Source organism: Lagopus leucura, unplaced genomic scaffold (assembly GCF_019238085.1).
Source record: "Lagopus leucura isolate 7727_CA_CO unplaced genomic scaffold, USGS_WTPT01 Super-Scaffold_100004, whole genome shotgun sequence".
NCBI classification, from domain to species: domain Eukaryota; kingdom Metazoa; phylum Chordata; class Aves; order Galliformes; family Phasianidae; genus Lagopus; species Lagopus leucura.
Window position 1 is genome coordinate 1 of NW_024962264.1, and position 14,831 is coordinate 14,831.

A 14,831-nucleotide genomic window follows, 5' to 3' on the forward strand; every position below is an offset into this window, starting at 1 on the left:
GCTAATTTGTCGGATAATGGTTTTGTTCTTTTGGGGTACAAGCACGTGCAGCTTGGCGAAATGTATGATTAAAGGTCAGGGTGTCTTGGAAAGGAATTAAGTCCTAGGATTTGTTAATTGACAAAAAAGTAGCCATTTCTTTAATGTACTTCAGTGTCACTGAAGGCAAGTATGGATTCATATTTCTGAAATCCTTTTGCATGTTTATTTGCAAGTAGTTTTGATTAGTTTTTCGGGTTTTTTTTGTTTGTTTGTTTTTTGTTTTTTGTTTTTTTTTTTTCTGCAAGAGCAATAAAATGATTATATACATTTAAGGCTTAATGTGGCCATAGCTGCAGATAAATGCACTGGCTACTTCATCTTCATCCTGTCATCTCTCTGCTGCTTTATGGGGAAAGCAGGCTGATATGGTCATTAAATCTGGCAGCTGTGTTGTATGCGCATGGGAAGCAAGCAGAGCACAGCATGTAGAAAATGAGTAGCTTTCAGATATCAGCCTTCCTTTCATTGCTACGAGACTTGAAAGGCAGACTGAAAAACTCTCCTTTTTGTAATCACCAGTTGCTGGAACGGTGTGCAAGTATTAAAAATACTGAGGCAAATGTAAGTATTCATTTCCTGTGCAGTGCTTTGATTGCTAATTGGGATTTCTACCTTTGTGTTCAGCTTGGAAAAGCAGAGGGATGAAAGCTGAAAACATCGTGAGAGTGAACGCTTCTCTGCAGTATTGTTTTGGCTTTCAGTGGAGAATCTGCTGAGAAAAAGGGATGTATGAAAGCTTTCCGGAAGAAACAGTTTGCAGTTGTGTTTGTTGATCTGGGGGAGTCTGCTTGCCACTTTGTGAGTGGAGAAGCCTCGTAAATATTATATTAGGTAATACTAGATACGCAGTGAGAAAGAAACTTCAACATTAACAAGCTTCTTGTGAACATGCAGGAGAGAAATCTACGATGGTATTTTTCACATTGAATCATTAAAAATTCATACATGCAGAACCAGACTTCTTATTAGGAATCTCAGCAGTACCTCATTATTGGAAACGCAAACAAATAATCATCGTAAGGGGCACAAATCTGACCTGCTAAGAACAATGAGCATACCGCGCTGAGCTGTGCATGTTTTTAACCCATTTTACTCTGTTTACACGTGAAGAGAACGTTTATCTGAGGTGGTTGGGAAGGAACGGAGTTGCAGGTTTCTTAGTGCTATGGCAATACCATAATGAAAAGAATCAGCATTTGGGTTTTTTTTGTTTTTTTTTTGTTTTTTTTTTGATCTCTTGCTAAGGAAGAAACAGTATCATGTTTCTTAACTTCCTTTCTGATTCAAAATTTCTGTGGTACCGTTGTCCCATGGAGTTTACGAGTAATGAATTCTTAAGCTGTGAATTAAATCTGCTTATTGAAAACAAGCATACAAGTATGCATATCAGGTAATTGCATGAGAATTACAGGATGCAGCTTTGTTCATGTTGCCATGTTGTGTTTCTTGCTTTGTTTACATGATTTGTTATTTCTTAGGCATACTGTAGGCTTTTTGTGAGCCTTGTGAAAAATGCGTTGTAACAGATAACAGGTGACATTAAGCAACTAGAGAGAGAATTGTTCTTTGTAAGGAAAGGACTAAATGTATTCACAGTACTAGTACTGTGTCCCTAATGCTGTTGTAACACAGGTTACATGTTTTGCTTACCTGTTGTCTTGAAGCTATACTTCAGCTTCATTTTGCAGACGTATACCTAGAAATGCTTATCTTCATTGTCACAACTGAAAAGAGGTTTTGGAACTTCTCTTCCTCTCGTCTCCCTTTTTCCTCATACACAGGAGAAAAAAAAAAATCAGAAATTCATATTTTCTATGAAACTAAGCTGTGTAAATGGTAATTTCTGATGACAGCTGTGGAGCTGGTTTTCCTGAGCCTGAGTGGCAGCTAGCCAACTGCTGAGGCACGCGGTGACCTTTCAGGACAATGTCTCTCACAGAAATATCAAAATGTTAAAATGGCAGACGTCAAATGCCATGTGCGTAGGAAAAGGCTTGTCAGCTGGAAGGCTTCAGCTGAAGGCAGTTAATCTACTTCTTGCCTGGATTAAACATTGAAAGCTGCCTCCTAAATCTGTACACAGGAAAGAATTCATATGTGTCCTGAACAATTTCAAAAGTTCTTCTGTAAAGATCTGGGGATGGATACACATTTTCAGAGCTGTTTCATTGAAGATCTGCTCTGGAGTGTCCAGACAGATGTCCAAAAAAGCAGCATCTTTGCCTTTTCTTCTGCACTTTGCATCAAATACTAGCTTTCCTCCCAAATCTCTCATCCACAATGTAAATTGATTTTGATCAAAACTAATCATTGCTCGTTGATGGGCAGCAGGATGCTGAAATTCTGATAGCATGTGCAGTGACTTTTAGGCATGTGCATACTGAATATTAAACAGTCTCCTGCAGTGCTTGGTGCTACAGCCCTGAGCTGAAACCTCATTTGTAATTGCATGCACTGATGCTTTGTAGCTTACTTTGAAGGCACTGAAGTCTGACCGTTCCCATGCTCGGTTGTGTCTCAGCTTCTCGCTCTGTAAACAGTACAGAATTAGATCAGTGATGCTTATTGCCAGCACTATTGGTTCTCTCCCTGCCAAATATTTCTGAGAGGTGTGAAACTGCTTCGTCCTTTACCTCAGTGTGTATCAAAACAGTATGTGTGGCTGATCAGGAAACTAACCTGTTTACCTTTTGGTTCACCTCAGAGAGTAAGAAAGGGCATACCTGTGGCCAGCCTTGTCTGGGCAGTTTGCAACTGGCTACAGTTCAAAAAATTCTTAGTGTTCTCCAACCAAGGCAGAGGGTGCACTGCTAGCACAGGTCAGAACAGTCAAACTGACTGCAAAACAGTCAACAGCCAGACCTCATGGCACAAATTCATTGATTTTCCAGTGTTCCTTTATTTCTCCTTTATTTTCAAAACAGTTTTATTGTCTCTCCGTGTTTTCTCTCTTGCTACAAGTGAACAGTTTTCCATCTGTATTTTAATGCTCTTCACATCTACTTTTAGAGGAAGCCCCCTCACTCACTACCTGTTTAAAACTCAGAGCATTGCATTCTCTGAGCACCTTCTTGTTTTGGAAAGGCTGTCTCCATATTGTTTTTTTTCTTTACAGTCAGTATTCTGTGATCACTTCTTCTTCTATTTCCCTACAGAAATTATGTAGCACATGAGGTAGGTAACGATACATTCTCTTAAACGTATTACAGAAATTAAACTTTCATCCTCTTCTTTTCCTCTTCTCTCCCTTCTTACTTCCCTCCTGTCTTTTAATTGCTGTCTGCTTTCACACAAGCATATCTGTGATGTGGGACTTAGCAAGATGTAGAAATTTTTTGGCCTTCCAAACAGAGCATTATGCAGACCTAGCTGAGGAATAAAACAGTAATTATGTCTGAATTAACGTGACCAATTACAATAAAGCTACCTAGCAAGAGTTTGGGATTTTAATATTCAAACAACAAGTCATATGTAGTTGTAATCTTTTTTTTATTATACGTGATGTGAAAGAACAAATAAAATAAAGATGCTGCTACTTCTCTGTGGACTTTGTGTGAAGAAGAAAACCAAGAAAAATAACTGTGTATATCCTGCGTCCAGTTCTGGGCTCCCCAGTACAAAAAAGACAGGGATCTCTTGGAAAGAGTCCAGCGGAGGGCCACGAAGATGGTGAAGGGCCTGGAGCATCTCCCCTATGAGGAAAGGCTGAGTGAACTGGGTCTGTTCAGCCTTGAGAAAAGGAGACTGAGAGGGGACCTGATCCAGGTCTATAAATATCTAAGGTGTGGGGGGCAGAATGGCAAGGCCGGACTCTTTTCAGTGGTGAGTGGAGACAGGACAAGGGGAAACGGCTGGAAACTGCAGCATAGGAAGTTCTGCACAAACATGCGCAAGAACTTCTTTACAGCGAGGTGACGGAGCACTGGAACAGGCTGCCCAGGGAGGTGGTGGAGTCTCCTTCTCTGGAGATGTTCAAGACCTGCCTGGATGCCGACCTGTGCAACCTGGTGTAGGGAACTGCTTTGGCAGGGGGTTGGACTCGATGATCTCTGGAGGTCCCTTCCAACCCCTCCAATTCTGTGATTCTGTGATTCATGAACCGTTATAATTTGTTTTAAGCCTAATTATACAGAGCCTGGTTGTTTAAAAACAACAACAACAACCAACCATGCAGTGTCAGATCAGCTCAGTAAACATTACACCTGATATGAAATTCTGACTGCAGCAATGGCATTATCACTTTATTCTGCATATGACATTATTATTACTCTTTACTGTTGCAGTACCAATGAACACTCTTACTGGAACAGCACTGTACAAAAAGGTGTCTATAGGTACTGTACAGAAACTTAAGATAATCTTTGGACTCAAATAATTTAGAAGCTGCTTTAAAAATAAAGCAAGAACTTAGCCATGAGGGAAAGAAGCAAGTATTTTAAACATGACCCAGATGTAAGAACCCTTATCATACAACTAGTTTTCTCATTTATTTTTTTTATCTGAAGTCAGAATACAGAACGTTATAACCAAAGTGATTCTTAGGATACCAGATATTGAGAGAATGCCTAGATGAAATTTAAAATTGTAATTAAAATAAGCAAATGACATAGACTTACTGTTACTTTATTCTAACGCTATCTTACAGGTTCACATGGGATAGCTCCCTTGGGCTGTAACTGCTTAGCTATGAAGTTAACAAAACGTATTAATTGAAATTAACTCCACTGACCAAAGCATGCTACGATTACAAGTTGTTGTGGAGTACTGATGAAGATTCCCCATAAAATATTGTCTTAATGATTTTATTATTAACTTTGTCACTGTCAATTACCGGATTAAGAAGGTTCATGATACTCTTGATCACTGGGGCAATAATATGCATTATTAGGTTCAATGAAGAATGTTTACCCAAGTTACTTACATGTTCTAAATTTCAGTGTTAATTATTGGAATGAAACAGCAGCAGTGACACTTGGCTGACAGACAGTAATGGATTTGTCAGGGGTCATGTGCTGTGACTCAGCCAGGTGAGCAGTGGGCATTACAACATCTGTGTTTTCTGTGTGGCACACTTTCCTCATTTCTCTGCTCCTTACCCATCTTGCAAGTAGATTTCAGAAGAAGTCACATGTCTATTAACATCACCTTTTCTGCTACATTTTGTTTGTTAGTATATAGTGAGCTAGGCAGTGTTTTTTATATATGTAAAGTAGGACTGAATCTGCCACCTGCCATCAGTCAGAAGTACCCTGTGATTAACAGTGCTGTATTATAATAATATTATATTTCATTCTGAACATATTTCATTTATTCAGTTCACACGATTTTTAGATCATCCTTCATAAGCAGTATTGTAGCATGTGAATACAAGCTATAACCTAACTGAGCAATGTAACTTGCATAACTAAGCAAAATTGAGTAATCAGTCTTTCTGAATATTTATATTTTGCAAACCACTATGACTTCTTAGTTCCAGTTCTAGTCTGAGGGCATAAACCTAGCTGTATATGCGGGAGTGATGCTAAAGAATCCCAGAGGATCAAGGTGCAGTTGGAAAGATACAATACCTTGAACTTCCAGGTTTTTTCTTTGAGGTTGAAACTATGCTTTGCAATAATTGTATAACTTGTAAACTTGTATAACTATGACAACGTATGCAAAACTAGCAGTGGGCATTGGTATGAATAAAAATTTAAATGTATTCTGACAGCAGCACAGTTGCCAGTTCTATAAAGCAATCATAAGAATCTAAATGAACAGAAGCTGCTGAACATGAAGTCTTATTGTACTCATTAAATGCATTATTTGTCCTTCCATACCGGGAGCAATAAATAAGTGTTCTGAAAGATAATTTGCAACCATGCAATTAATCATAAATCTAGCTTGATCTGGTTGTATAAAGCAGTGTTTTATCAATCTGGTTAGCCAGCACTTTGAATGGATTTTGTGGATCTCCCTAGTTCAGGAATATTAGGGCAGGTGCCTCATTTTATTTTATTTTTTTAAGAGAAGTTACCATGATCCCCAAATGGATAAGCTGGAAGGTCAAAGGCAAAATGATTTATCCCGAGGAGCTGTATGTATTACTGTTAAAAAGGTTCTGAAATCCTATCCTACAATTCATTCCTGAAAGAAATGACCGGATTTTGAAGATGGTAAATCAGAAGCAACCAAACCACTGCAGCTTGTTTGTCTCTTAGAAGGAAGATTAATCTTAATGTAAAGACTTCTGGACTTTTGAGCTGTTTTTACTTACCTGAGGGAGTCATTCCAAAACAATAAGCATTCTTTCTGTTCTGTTTCTGTTTGGCTTGTTTGTTTGTTTGCTTGTTTTCTGTTCTGTTTTTTTTTTTTTTGTTTGTTTGTTCTTCATCCTGATTCACTGTGAATTCACTCAGGGGGCTTCTTTAGGAACCAAGTGATCTTCCTCTGCTAAATGCATCATTAGGAACTAGCTTCTTTTCTTCTTTGGATTGAAATAAGTTCACTGAAGTATGTCTTCAGTTCAGCCTCAGCAGACACAGAAATTACTCCTCTGGGTTAGCAAGGCTGGGGTTTTTCTTTTTGAAAGAGGAGGTTGATGTGACTCCCTTGATATTCTGAGTGCTGCCGGGCTAACACATCTGAATCCATAGGCTGTTCTGCTTTGTTACATCATGTGTAACTCTCAAAGAGATTTTAGATTTGTCATTAGTTCATGCTGAGGCATTAGGTAATTGCTATGTGAATGTGAAACAATGAGGCTTAAAAACTATTGAAGAATTAAATAAACTAAAACTCCAATTATTTTAGTATGCTTGAGGTTGCTGGGACAGTAAAAATATTAGTCTTGAGACAAGATGAAGCCAACCTACAAGTGAATGTAACTCATTGCGTATTCTCATGGTAAAGTTTTACCCTAAAGAGGCTTCTAGCAACTGTCAAGTTTTATCCACAGAATGGCACAACAGTGTTTTTCTTTCCAGAATGAAGACTGTGCAGTTTGAAATGGGAAACAAATAATGTGTTCCATTTATTTTTGTTTTTAAGAGCATGCTCAGAGTTAGCAGAATGAAGTTTACAACTTTGAGGACTTTGTATCGTGCTTATAGTGAACACTGCAGCATGGACATCAGAGACCTTCGAGAAATCAATAGTTATCGATGAGGAAAGGCATTATGCTCATGGCAATTACTAGGAGGCTTGTGATGGCTTGTTTTGATTCTGACCTTGATTCTACATGTGGGAAGATGATGGCAGTTAATTCTGGTTTCTAGAAACGTTATTGTTTAGTGTCAGTACAGAACAGAGAGGGCTACATTGCAAAGAGCTTGTTGTGCTTGTATCTCAAGAATTAGAAGTTTACATTGTTGGGGCAATTAAAGGCAATGTTTTTAACAAAACAATTCTGTCCTTTAAAAGTTTTCTGAAGAGTTTTGCACTGCTTTATCTGTGAATATACAAGGGTAGTCAAATGCAGAGAGGATCTCACCTGATTCCAAATGCTGTGGAAAGCAGAGAGAAGAAAGCTTTGTGATGCTCCTTGGTCCTTAGCCAGCAAGCCCTAGGAGAAGTTAGCATGGGTGTTAAGTAGCCCTCATTTATGGAACTGGGAAAAGGTTACTCAGATGTTTCAGCATCAGAGGTCCCACATTAACCTGATCCTATCTTCTGAAATACCTTTTCCTTTAAGTGTACTTCCTCTCTATTTGTCACTGAGGCAGGTTTGAGGATGGTTAGAGCAAGAAGTAGCACATCACTGTGTTGTCATTTGTGCTCCTGGTGAGCTATCCAAATAAAGGCATTTACGAAGGAGAGCTCTAAGGAGCTCTTTAGAGAGCTTGATCTAATTGAATGTGGAAATTAAAAGTAGGTGCATGGCTGCCCGCCACACTATGGTTCCCCAGGTCGGTGAACTGTGGTCTCTTTACTGAACTGTCTGTGAGTGGCTGTGTGTACAAAGAAGTTCTTAGTAGTTTGTTTGTTTCCTGAATCAGAGCAGTTGCTCAAATAGCCCAACTTTCACGAGGGAAGATTTGATGAAGAGTGCAGCTGGGATGTGGTTTGTTCAAAAAACTCCATCCATCATTTCCCAAAAGGCACAATGAATAGCTTAATTGTTATTGCTAATGATTGTTAGCACTTTATTTGCTATAGACAAAGTACGAGCCAACTCAGAGCAATACTGTGATAGGCATTTTTCCACGTCTTGTCTACCAGGAGCTGTCAAACATAATTCTGAGCAAGGAAAGGAACACTAAGGGAATACTGTTAGTACAATATGCAAAATAAAATAAATAGTATTCTGTGCTGGGGAAAATTTACAAGGGAAATAAGTAAAGACGCTGCTTTTTGAGAGAGCCACCCATAGGAATACTTATCCTCAGATCAAAGTGTCTCTTTCCTTAGTGTCTTGCTGGTTTAGTTTGGCTGCTTCTGCTGAAGTGGATTCGGTGAGCACTGTTTAGTTTCCTTCTCTGCTGCAAGGCTTACACTGAAGGCCATTTACGGTGTAACCCTGTATAAATTTCAATGCAGTTCTAACATCTCTAGAGGACTTCAGAGAATGACAGGGTTTGTTTTTCTTTTTGGATCAAATTTTCTACCTGAATGGGATTTATATTTTATATATTTACATATATCAGTCTCCTCTTACTATCTGATTGACTCATCCTTTTTTGCTATCTTTAACCTATCCTTAAAATTACAAAGAAATATAGGTTTAAAATAATTACATTAATTCAAACAGTTGCTTAGTTTTAGCAATAATCAATGCCTCTTTCTGTGAGTCTCTTGTTTGCTTGAATCAGTGAGCCACTAAGAGCAAACAGTAATCGGTTCAGAGCAAGAATCCTCCTTTAACTATGCCACATGGCTGATCTTGACAAGCATGCAGAAAAGTACAAGAGAAATTGTCAAGACCTGCTGTTTGCCCAGACACTCAGAACCAGGCAATATTGCCTCACCACAGATTTTGTTCCTTGCGTGCATACAGACTGCAGTGTGCAAACTACAATCTAATCCATGTCATAGACAGAGACACAAAAGCCCTAGCAGGGCACTGGTCTGCCATTAGATGAAACTGTTTTAGGAGAAATCAGGGAGTCCACGCTCAAGGAATGCAGCAGAACAATCATTACTAATAGAGCAATAAGGCAACCAAATGTTGAAAGAAGTATTTTATTAACATGCTTTTCTAATGGCAGGTTAAAAAAAACCACAGAACTACAAGCAGATTCAGGTAACTGTGATTTCATATTACTATAAAATTATCATAATGACGCTGAATCTATACTACAGAGACTTTTAGTCTTTTTCTGCTTTCAGAAAACCTTTTCTTAGATAGCATTGGTATTGTTCTAGCATAGTTGTTTTTCTTTTAGTTGCTAAAGGTAGAACACATAATATCCCCAACTACTTTGCTGGTCAGCCAATAATTCAAAACGCTTTAAGTTCCTTCCCCCAAATAACATTAGCAAGAAATCTGTGTAGATATATTTCTTTGCAAACAAAAGCTACTAAGCTGATTTTATAATCATACTGAATGAAAAGTTGAATATCATCATGTTTAATTCTCAGACATGTTCTCTGTACTTCCATAGTAATTACAAGTATGTTCCTATTTGGATTTTTCCCCCTAACTTATGGTTGCTTTATCCAGATGCATTTTCATACAACCATTTTCTTAAGGCGATTGTTTTAAATGCTTGCAGAATTCTAACACAATATGTATTTCTGGAGCATTATATCATTCCGTGGATTTCTCTTCTTGTGAAATCAGTGAGTCTGTATGAAATGGGTGTTCTTCCAGTATGTGTTAGTTCGGCAGTTCTGGTTGAATCTTTCCAACCATATGGGAATTATTGATAGCATTGGTGCTTTCGTTCTGCAGTTATCCATTTGTCTCTAGACTTTTTTGTTACTTTTGTCTTTAATAAGAGCCTTTATATACTCAGTTTGCTAATGTTGTCTGCTATCTGTTTTCACCGTGGTTCTTACGTGTGTGATTGACAAAGCTCTCTTGGAGTATTTTGATTTTCACTTTTTTTTTTTTTATTAGGCTGCTGCAGTTATTATACGGTATAATTAAATCCAGACATGAGGGCAGCTTGATCATGACTGCATGACAGCTTTAGCCATATGCTACTTGGATCAGGGACTTTTATGTTTTAACTGAATTCTCTTGCCTGGATGAAGTGTTTAATGTCTCCTGATATTAAGCTCTTCCCTATTCCTGCTGTTCAAACCCCTGTAACAGAGATCTGCTTGCAGACTAGTATGGCTCTGTTTTTATAAGGAACAGGGTGATCACAAGGAATCTGACTTGAAAACACCTGGAAGTCATCAAAAATTCCCTCTTACTGTCCATTTATATGAGGATGCTTTTGTGCTTGCTTACAGTCTTCTGTAGGTGTAAACTGCCACCTTTTGAAGCTATCTTTAAAAGCATTTGTTCATTCATATGGATGATTCTGACTTTTGTTGTGCCTCTGCAGTTCCATTCCAAATATTTAATTATTAAATTGTTTCCACATGCTAAGTAACTAACACTTTCTCTAGGCTTGCTAGGTAGAAAAGCAATGCAGATGTAAACTGGGTGTCACATTTTCTTGGTATCTCACTCACGATTCAGTACCTTGACAGCTTGCATAAAACAGAGGGGTAGAGTCTTTCATTCAAGGAGAGAGAAACTGCTGATTTATGCTGAGAGTGGGAAGGGATGAGGGGGACATGTCACTTCTGCACTGTGAGGTGCAGAACACTCTGGCCATTATTCACAGTGCGTGTGAGGGGAGTTAATTCTTTTTAGTTCCTGGCTAAATCCCTGACTGACCTCACTGATGTGAGACCAAAATCAGCAGGAGTTCTCATATGCTTGAAAGGAAGGCACATATTAAAGCACTTTCCTTGAAACAAGATCACTGATTGCTAATTGAGAATTTTTCCTGTGATGGGCAAATATCTCCTTTTCTCTGAGCATTCTTTGGACTTGTTTGCAAAGGTTTGGTCCTGTGCCAAACAAGTGAGTGGAATATTTATGGCTAAGCTCACAGTGAACAGGAAGACACTGCTTTCTTGAATCTTCTAATTTTTTGTATCTACTTGTTGTTCACTAGCAAAGATTTCACAGAGAGTGCTTCTGAATATTTTCCCCAAGTTTCCCTAAGTAAGCAGGGACATCTCTACCCAGAAAAGCATGAGGAAAAAGTTCACGTTATAAAGGCCATATCTAGTAAGGGAGATGGCATATTTCTTCAAATCGCTTTTTCTGTTCCAAAGATACTGGTTGAAATGTTTATCCTGTTATCCGGAAAAGCATTTCTTGGAGATAAATTTTCTTGTGTTATTTTAAATTAGGGTGGATGTATGTGCTGCTAGTGTTAGTGGCTCCTTTTGGAAGTACCTGACACTCCGAATGTAGGTCTGACCCAAAGGCAAAGCATTTGTCCTTATGGAGTACATTTGTGAACTCTAACGCTAATCATAGCTACGGGTTGTTTCAGCAGCCTTTGAAAAATCCCACTAGAAGTAGATGTATTGTGCTGTGTCGAGATTCATTCAGAGAATTTAACAGAGAAATGGCTGTAGTGTAGTACAGCACGGCTCAAAGGAGTTCCTAGCCACCTGGGGTACAGGAGAGGTTCCTTTAGGGCACCATGGTCTCCGAGTCAGGCTAATTTACTTTGCATGTTCGATAAAAGTAGATTTTATTCGCGATTGCAATGGCGGCGTCCCGCAAGCAGGAGCGCCTATGGACACAACATGGCAGCCTTTATACCCTGTTTTCTCCCCTTGCCTCCCCCCTCCCGTTTCCCCACTGGCTGGGTACTCCAGGTTCACAATCTGGTTTACATTTGCTATTTACTTGTTAATTTGTCTTTGTTACCTGGTGTCACTCGGCAGCCGTCCTGTTGTTTCCAAGCTGTCTCGGTGCTCTCCTTGCCGTATTGATATGGTGATTTTCTTTAAAGTCTTCGTTAAACAAAGAGCACTGGGGATGATGCCAGGCCTTCCTATGTCTCTTCAGGCGCTTCCTCGGGCAGGCTCTCGTTTTGCTCTCTGGTTTGCTCTCGTGCAGGATATTCTTGCAGTATGTACAACAATACATACATCTATACACCTATATACAGAGTGTGCGTGCCTGGGAAGGTTCGTCTGGAGGATCAGTGATGTAGACTATCAGAGAGCTTCCCCGGGTTAAGTAGAAGGACTCCCAAAAAGAACTATGATAGCGGAGATCATGAAATTAATAAAATATTATCCAATTCTAATGCAGAAACAACATTTGATTCCCACACTACTAGTCACAGTGAAGTCTAGACATGACTTGAGGCTAAAAAACTCTGATTAGCAGACTACTAGGTGAGATGGGAAACTGAGGACCATGCCCTGCAAGTAGGATAGAACACATCTGAATGGCAAATAAAAGGCCCACACTAACAGTAGTTAGTATTCAAAATGCCTTCTCCAAGCTCTGTGAACCACCTCTTGAATTCAGGGAGAGAAAACACGGTGCTTTATGTCCCCAGAGTTAATCATTATCCCCACTGCATGTATTTTTGGATTTTTTTTTTTTTTTTTTTTTTTTTTTTTTTTTTTTTTTTTTTGTGTGTGTGTGTGTGTGTGTGTGTGTGTTATGTTTGGAAGGAGTGACCTCAGATGTGTCAGGAAAGTAGAAACAAAATTTACAGAAAAACTGCTTCAATTAAACTGAATGGAGGAAAAAAAAAATCCTGGCTCACTCTCCCTTCTTCTTTCTCTGCACCTTGTATCCAACAGTATTTAATTGGCTTTCCAGTCAATCGAAGTCCACATTGAAAGTGTTCTATTTTCCAGCCTACTCCTTTTGGAAATAAAACCTTGCTTACCTAGTTGCCTGTGCTTATCAGCTCTACAAAGACGACTTTCCTAAATCAGTATTGGAAACAGTAACAGTTCGTATGTCCAAAACACCTTCAATGAGTGTTTCAAAGGGCTGTAAATGTATCCACAAAGTAGTTCCATTAAATAGGTAAGACATAATATTGCCACTTCACATAGGGGTATAAAAGTTACATCCCTAGTCCACACCTAGCTATGACACCAGGGATAGTCAAATAGGATAGAAATTATCAGGCAGCTGTTGTACTTCAACTATTTTACCTTGTTTCTCTCCACACTGCTTCTACTGCTATGGTATTTTTTTCCTAACATTATAGTTTTATAGTAGTATGCTGCATTTTTGCTGCTGCAGTGGAGATAAGCAGGTCTCTGAGTGCAGTGCACCATTGTTTCCACTATTAAGTTCTGGATGGTTATCTCTAACTTGATCCTTGGTGTGGCATTACTGATGAGCATGGAGGATGCATGACAAGCCTTGAAGATATACAGACTCTGAATGGGAAGCTGGCAGAATAGGGGACGTCCCATTAAGACCTCAGTGGTCTAGGAAGGAGAGTAGTTGCAAGTCTGATCTTTCTGGGTAGAGAGCCATGAAGAGAGAGGTGCACACAGCAGTTGATTCACCAAAGCATTTGGAGCACAAGGATATTTCCTGTAGTGAGACGTCACCTCCAGGGGCTAGACAAATCTGGAGATTCTTTTCTGGTATTTGCTTGTGCAACGGGGTATTTGTGTGCACGAGGCACCACAGAAGGGTTAAAGAGCTCCGCAGTTTGTCCCTTGCTCTCTAATTAGAAAATGGTCCAGGAGCATAAAGTTCAACACACACGTGATCTGAGCTGGGACTAAACCCAAGTTCTCAATTGATTGCAGCCTTGTGTGTTAGTGTGCTGCATTTGCACACCATCTCTTCTCCTTGCCATTTCTACAATTCCTTTTCCTTTTTGTAAAAGAAAAAATGGAACAATTCGTGTACAGAGTTTCACTTTTGTCACTATCTAAAGTATTCTGTTGCTTCAGCTTGTGTGCTTTCTGGGAATAGCTTGTTGACCCACTTTATGATTGAAACCAGGCCAGTAAAACATGACAAAAAATCTTCTTGCTCCACTCTATTCTGTAGTGTCTTGGCTACTGCTGGGTAAACTTGAGAAGTCTGCTTCCAGAGGAGGCATGCAAACTGGCCAGCCTGAGCCTCAGGGGAGCTGAAGTTTCTGGTTGGCCTCCCAGAGGCCAAGAGGGGCAGGCAAAATGATGTCCAGCTGGGATGGTGTTTGGAGAAGAAAGACAGAGGGTGAGATTAGGGAAAGTGAAATAAAATAGTTTTACTGAGCAAAGTATGTGCAGTAGAAGCCAGATGCAAAGATAGCCAGAGAAAAGGTGACAAATTCAGAATGTTACTCTGTGCAGCCTGTAACATAGGGAGTGGGCAAAGTTCAGTTCTGATGATTCATAATCCAAGTGCTTTGCTTTCAGATGCAGAAAACTTACATATTTTCCTTTTTGGCCCATTGGAATCTTCCTTCTATTTTTTTTTTTTTTTTTCCTACAAAATTAATTTTTTTTTTTTTATGTTTTCAGAAACTTGCATTTAACTAAAATAGAACCTCTATTTGAAAACATTTTGCTAAAAGATTTTAGTGCTCGCTGGAGAACAAGCAAGTGTTCTCAAGAGCTTTGGGATCTTGTGTTCAAGAGTGCCGTGATGTTGCAGCTCATAGTTTTAGGTCCCACCCCAAAATGTTTCTGGGGAGAATAGCCAGGTTTCTGCTAGTAGAAAAAGAAAATGGAGATTCTATCTCCAGCTCTTCACTTCTCCTGCTTCCAGCTACAGGATGATTTCTTTCATCTGCAGGATCTCACGCTATTTGACATGGCGGACATGAGTCAGATCACTAATCTGTTTGAAAAATATATCCAGCAAGTAGAAT

At 39.2% G+C, this 14,831-nt stretch overlaps 1 protein-coding gene across 1 annotated transcript in view; it reads left to right on the plus strand.

Moving 5' to 3' along the window:
• Nucleotides 1-345: 345 nt before the first annotated feature.
• Nucleotides 346-14,831, plus strand: part of TRIM2 (tripartite motif containing 2) — a 101,301-nt gene continuing 86,815 nt past the window's right edge. Inside the window, exon 1 of the mRNA XM_042870586.1 lies at nt 346-603. The gene's annotated coding sequence lies outside the window, so the exon portion shown is untranslated. The remainder of the gene's footprint in view (nt 604-14,831) is intronic.